Source organism: Pieris napi, chromosome 14, assembly GCF_905475465.1.
Source record: "Pieris napi chromosome 14, ilPieNapi1.2, whole genome shotgun sequence".
NCBI classification, from domain to species: Eukaryota; Metazoa; Arthropoda; class Insecta; order Lepidoptera; family Pieridae; genus Pieris; species Pieris napi.
In genome coordinates, this window is record NC_062247.1 from 5,525,543 (window position 1) to 5,532,683 (window position 7,141).

The window sequence follows — 7,141 nt, forward strand, 5'->3', positions numbered from 1 at the left end:
AAAAGCGCTATTAATCGAATGACGTTACACAAAGTGCGTAATAAAGGAATAAATAAAAAACTAATTTTAAGAGGAATGTTTTGCAAAGACGAGTCAACATTTCTCGTTAAAGCTCGCCGAGTTTTTTCCTCAATTTGTCTGCAGCCTTTCGCCCCTCCATTATAAACTTCTCGGCTTCATTAGAGGATTTAAAACGCAAATTTCCTTTTCGATTGTAACTTTTTTCTTTCTTGAAAGGAAGCTTCTTCCAAGGAAATTAGTATCCTTCCCTTTGAGGGGTGAAAACGTGTTTTGAAGAATTTACTCACTTTTATACTCAATCTGCTGGAATGAAGCTGTTAGATGCATTCCTAAACGACCCTTAATTTATATTATTATTGTTAAAACATGATGCGAAACTTCAGTATTACAAATAGAACATACAACAAAAAATCCTCATTAGGATGCATATTAATTTCAATACATACATATTTTGCCGGTAAAAATACTTAAAATGTAAAACTTTGGTCGTGTATAGTAGGACCTATGGATCTCGGATCATGGATTTTCATAATTAAAAGCAATTTTTTTTTAATTTAATACAAAGGGGCACTATGTTATTTATTATAGTCAAAAGTTGAATTGCACAAGTAAATATTTGACGTTTTTCAAATACTATTTGCACTACGTTTTCGCGGGAGTTTATTTTTCAATTTATATTTTAATGACGTCCTAACAAAAATTAATAGAGATATATTACCGTACTTTAGATAAAAGGAAGAAGTAATTCAATAGTCAATACCCTATTTATATTACACACACTACAAAATGCCCAAAAGTGCCTCACTAATCAAGTAATAAAACCATCAAAGATTTACATAACTCAAACCCTACCAGATTGTCATGTTTTCGCATGAGACCACTAAACGTATTACACTAATGTACTGAATTATCTTAACAAGACAATAAGACGAAGAGCCAATTATAACCCCCCATCCACCCTTGTCAAAATGATCACAACCGCAAGTTCTTATAATATACGTTATTACTTTGACAAGGTTGCATGTTAACAATGTAGGTACGATTGTTCTCCCCCGACATGATTTTATTTGTGCAGTTATTACAGTCTCGTCGAAAGATATTTAAATTTCATTAGGTTTGTTTTACACTTAATTTGTGAGGGGTGCATTGTATCTTTGGGGTGGAGCCCTATTGCTTTGAGCTCTCCAATTTATTATCCCCATTGGTGATTTGAATTTTGGAGATGTTATCGACGATTTGGTGTGAACTAGTATAATGTATCAAAGGATAATTTACAATTAAAATCGAGTTACAATTTGTCTAACAGCGTACATTATAATTTCAAACGAATAAATTGTAATTTATACTTATGTGTCTTTGCTAAATTTGGGATAGTGCAATACATACATATTTGTGTATGACTACTAATTTGTCTTCTGTACCTTGTTTGTCGCTTGGATTCGGACGCTAGAACCTGGAGCTAGGCTGCATTGAGTTGACAACGCGTCATACTTTTTGTTAATAATTTAATTCGAAGTTTAAACGTTTTAATAATGAAACTCTAAATGCGGCCCACTTCTCCGGCGAAACAAATACAAAAATACGAAATAATACATTTAATCGTCTCGAATTATTATAATAATTATTAGACGTTATTAATTATTAGGAAATGGTTTCGCGTTAGCGCCCTCTATGTAAGTGGAACGCTTCGCAGACGCAGACTCCATTAGCAGTGTTCGCCGGACTGTCACAATCATTTTTCTTTCCCGCTGCCGCTAATTCTCGGCCGCGCTTCAGTGAGCATGTACTGCGACTGAGTCACTTTTATCCAGCCATAATTTGTTACACGTCACCATACAATTGTAGTAAAAGAGAGCATTTCACTTAAACATAACTAAGATTATTAAGTATTAAGTCGTAACATTAAATAATACCCACTATTAAATAATATTTAAAATTTATTAATTGACTTTGAATTCAATTTATTTTTCTAGAAACTGTTATAGGGTGTTAAGCTGGCTGACGTGTTTTAATGTAATAAATGTATGCAATTATTATTAGTATGTAAACATAATTTTTTTACTCCAATAACTAAATTTTTGCTGTATATCCGAGTGGGGAATGACATAATTAATTTAATGACATATACCTGGGTTCAAATAAAGCAATCTCTTCAGCTTTATGTTATTGGAATATTATACACTTGTCAAGGAAAAGTTCACATGAAAAATATTGACATTTTTTCATGTCAAAACATATCCAAGTGGGGAATAACATAAGTATTAAATAAGCCTAGGTTCAAATATAGATCACGTATCAATAAAACAAACTCTTCAGCTTTCAATTATTATTTGACTATGATACTTAATAAAAATTAACTACGGCAAAGTATCAAAATGAGTTCAACCGAGGTCGAATGAGAGTTGATATCGACTTTTATTACTGTGGAGGGGTTGGTCATTAGCGAGATAAAGCGACTGCCACCTGATAAAGTGCGTTTTGTTGCTCACTTACTTATTTCTCTCTGTTTCTAATTCACCCGATATTGTTTTATGCTTTCTTCTATTACTTTTAGAATAAATACTAAAATTATATGTGTATGGTTGTAGTTTCTGAGCGAACCTACTTGATATTGCGTCAAAAAAAAATGCGTGCGTAAAAAGTACACATGTCAGAAGTGAAACTTCTTTGGCAAACTAATTTTTAACTATTGTCCATATTTATAAAAATCTAAAACTTTAGATTTCCGAGACTTAGAGGGATGGCAAAAGGAAGATATTATGTTAGGAATTTAATGAATTTAATTTTCATTAAAATATAAAAAGTGTCGAAAATTAATACAAATAATATATTTTTTTCTAATAATATTTCTTCGATAGTAAAAACACGTGGCATTTTAATTTACAATTCGTCATTTGAGATTTCAATAAATTATTTTGCATAACATATAAATACCTACTAATATATCATAAAATTCTTTTTACGAAATTTTAAATTTAAAAATAGAATTTCTATAAGGTAATTCATCCTTCTCACTCTCTTTTTAATCGGTCTCAATCGCTCTCTCCCGCCAAAAAACGCTGCACATCTTCGTGACGTACCGTAAAAATGTTAAACTAAACTATAATAATTATTAAGCTGTACATAATTCAATAAACTGATGAAGCTGATTTATTCGGAGGGCATGATTCGATTTCATGTAAAATTTTCAGTTTCAGGTTAACATAAGAAACAGAAATGTGTCCTACTTCTCACTGGGGTCATATTAAAACAAACCCAAATGAGCCACAATCAACAAATTGATTTTAGACGATTTAACAATTTCTTGCAGATAATAACAATTAACGCATTATTTACATCGCAAACAATATGACAAAACAGGAAAGAATACAACAAAAAATCAAAGAAAAAGCTAACAACAGTTTCTTCCAGACACGTAGAACTGAATAAAATCAAAAATGCAGTTCACTCTACATTCCACGTTTACCTACGGAATAATTAAAGTTCAATATGAACGAATAAAATTCCTAATATAGTATAATAGTTGATACAATTATTAACACTTTAGCCGAGCGGCGGAATGATTGATGAGTTTACCCGTTCACAATGACTAATAGTGTGCCATGAACATATGATATTCGTTACGGGAACGTAAACTGATATTGAACCTGAATTCTCCATTCTCTCGTGTTAATACTTAATTTTCTAATTAATTGTCGTCTAACAATGGTTGAATAAACCCGTGTTGTATAATAAACATACAACCGAAATATTTTACAAAGTATCATCAAAAAGGTTTGACATAAGTTTGACAAATCTCTACGCTCTATGACCGATTTGCATAGATTATATTAATTTCTAGTCTGTAGTAAAAATTTACCAATTTGTATTTGACGAACGAGATTCTTTTATCTTCTACTAGCTGACCTGGCTAACTTCGTTCCGCCCTACAACCTTATAATATCTTTGTTACTTTAATTTAACTTATTTTAGGATTTCATTAATGTTAAGTATTACATTAATACAACTTTTTTGCAAATACAGAAATGTTTTATTGCTTGCCATTGCGAAAGAAGAATGACAGTTTTACACCTTAGGCATCTTCTCTCTAGCGTCAATATACGATACTGCATGTTAAGCACTTTCTGATATCCAACATCTTTTGTTCAGGATCAAAGCATGGTTATGCATCTCCTCATTCACCTCAAGATCGGAATTTCTTGAACTGACACGAATTCGACGTAAAATGATGCGTAGTTTTGTCAACAGATGGCACCGTATGGTTTTTGCATTCGTAAAATTAATTAATTAATTTATTGTTATTCGATAACTTATCCGATATTTTATTGCTTATTCTGCTATTCGGGACGGAAACAAATCCAACAAATCAAAAACCATGGCAATCGGTCCAGCCGTTCTCGAGTTATAAGTGTTGTAACAAACACGACTTTCTTTTATATATATATATATAGATATAGATAGATATAGATATAGATATAGATATAGATATAGATATAGATATAGATATAGATATAGATATAGATATAGATATAGATATAGATATAGATATAGATATAGATATAGATATAGATATAGATATAGATATAGATATAATATAGATATAGATATAGATATAGATATAGATATAGATATAGATATAGATATAGATATAGATATAGATATAGAAGATATAAAATGTACACTTTTCTATTTGATATGTCGTGTCGAATATAGTGAACCCGCTAGAAACCTATACGTTATAAATGCGATTAGACAAACATTTCCTGATGCCACTTTTTCCAAGTTTGCGAATAAATCAGTTTGGTGTGTCGCAGTTTTCTCGTCTTGCCAAATTTATGTACCCATCGGCCCTTTCCAATGGAGATGGAGATCGCTATTTACATATAAATACCTCGATTATTTGAATTATTCAATCGAGAGGGGGAGGAGCTGACAAATCACTTCCTCAGGAGATGGCAGCCGCTAGGCGCTACAGTGTGCTTCGACTACACATTTTATTTTCGACATTTTTATACATTTCTAAATACTCGACTTACCTACTAATGTAAACAATGTATTACTTATTATACAAAATAAATATGATACGGCTAACTAGTAAGGTTTTTCGTTAAATCTAAAGAGCTTGAAAATAGCTTTAAACTCGCCAAAGAAGTGTAGGATAGATATATTTCTGCATTCGTTAATAAATTTGTAAGGCAAGTAGATGTTTATTGTTTAGCCTCTTGTAACCGGGGTGTAACGCTCGACTTCAGCCTTGAGAATCCAGCGTAAAAAATATTTAAAAAAGTCACTTGTAACATTATTCTAGTACAAGCAATAATAATTCTGTGGCACTACAACTCTATATCTCATGCTATAGAGCTGATATTTAGAGCTGGCCTCAGACTACATCCGTTTTATTAATAATTTTTATTTGATAGACAAGTAGGTGATCAGCCTGACACTTGTACTGAATTTATAGATTTGAGACATGCCATGCCGCTTTTCTTACGATGTTTTTCTTCAGCCTAAAAGCAAGTGTTAGACGCGCATATGGACCGAAAGTCCTTTGGTTCACAGCCGGGGATCGAACCTACGACTTAAGGGAAGAGAGTCGCACGCTGAAGCCACTAGGCCAACACTTGTACGTTACAAGCAATAATATAATAAAATATCCAGAAACCACACCTAAATCCAAATCAAGTACCCATTATTTTATTACTCGTATTATGTAGAAATGTGCGCAGTTTTCCCGTAGTTTTATGTGCTCTCACGTGCCATTTAGCTCGGGAAATAGAAGTTTTTGTATGGAAATCGGATGCACTAAAGCTCTGAACCTCTGGCGAAATCTCTGCCTATTGTTACTGTTTTATGGCCTCATAAAACTTTATCATTTGTTATACTTACCGATTGTCTGCCAGGTATAAGCGATATTACGCTTGCTTAATATACCCGCTATATATACCGCACTTCAACTATGATTTTACACATCATGAATCATTTATATATTTTACAAAATATAAAATCCATACAACCATTGTATTTTTTTAAAATAACCAATATAAAAGCCATTGTAGCATGACGTGCTTTATATATATTATCGTAATTAAATAAAAAATAGAGCTTTGCTTGTACGATGCTTGCTTTTAAAATCAGAGTCAACTAGATAATGTTATTGATTCAATCACAAAAGTATTTTAGTACCTAGTATTGTTTGATTAACTTTATTGATTACAATTGAGATTGATTCTAATAGTTAATAAAATGTATAAAAAACATTTGAATGACATATGTAGCAGGATGTGAAACTTGTTTTCTTCTATATTCAATGACTTACTCTATTTTTTGCTGATTATTGTAGAAAATAATAAACATAGGCAAATGGGCAGGAGGCTCACCTGATGTTAAGTGATACCGCCGCCCATGGACACTCTCAATGCTTGCGAGTGCGTTGCCGGTCTTTTAAGAATTGGTACGCTCTTTTCTTGAAGGACCCTAAGTCGAATTGGTTCGGAAATACGTCAGTGGGCAGCTGGTTCCACAAAGTGGTGGTGCGCGGCAAGAACTGCCTTGAAAAACGCTCATAATTTAAAATTATGTAGACAAAATCACAAACAGCGTTTTAAATATAGAACAGCTGATAGTTGTAACAAAGCTTTCTAAAATTCAGCATTACACGATCGCTGATAACGATCGCCAACTGGTGTGTTCCACACCACGGCTTCTGTTACCATTTCGCTAATCGTGTTATTGTCTCGTGTTAGAGCATACTTAGTGGCCGAGTGCAGTTTAACATCAGATAAGGCTATTTGATATGCTAATAGTGGTAGCGAATGTACGCGTAATGAGCGTGCGACGGCTTAACAAGTTTTACTTTGAGCTGTGATAAGCTAAACACTACACTGTTTGAATTTAGAATCCACTTTATAGTTAATTTTAAAATATCAGGGGTATGAATCTTGAGCGATGACGTTTAAACTTAGGTTTTGCATTATAGATTTGCAAACATAGATTTATATGCACCATTAACACTTGCTCTTGGCAACAACAAAACCTTTTGGGAAAGCATACCTTCGAACCAAAAATTAATCATTAATGCCAGGTTCAAAACACGGGTTATATCTCTGAAAAAAAAAAGAGG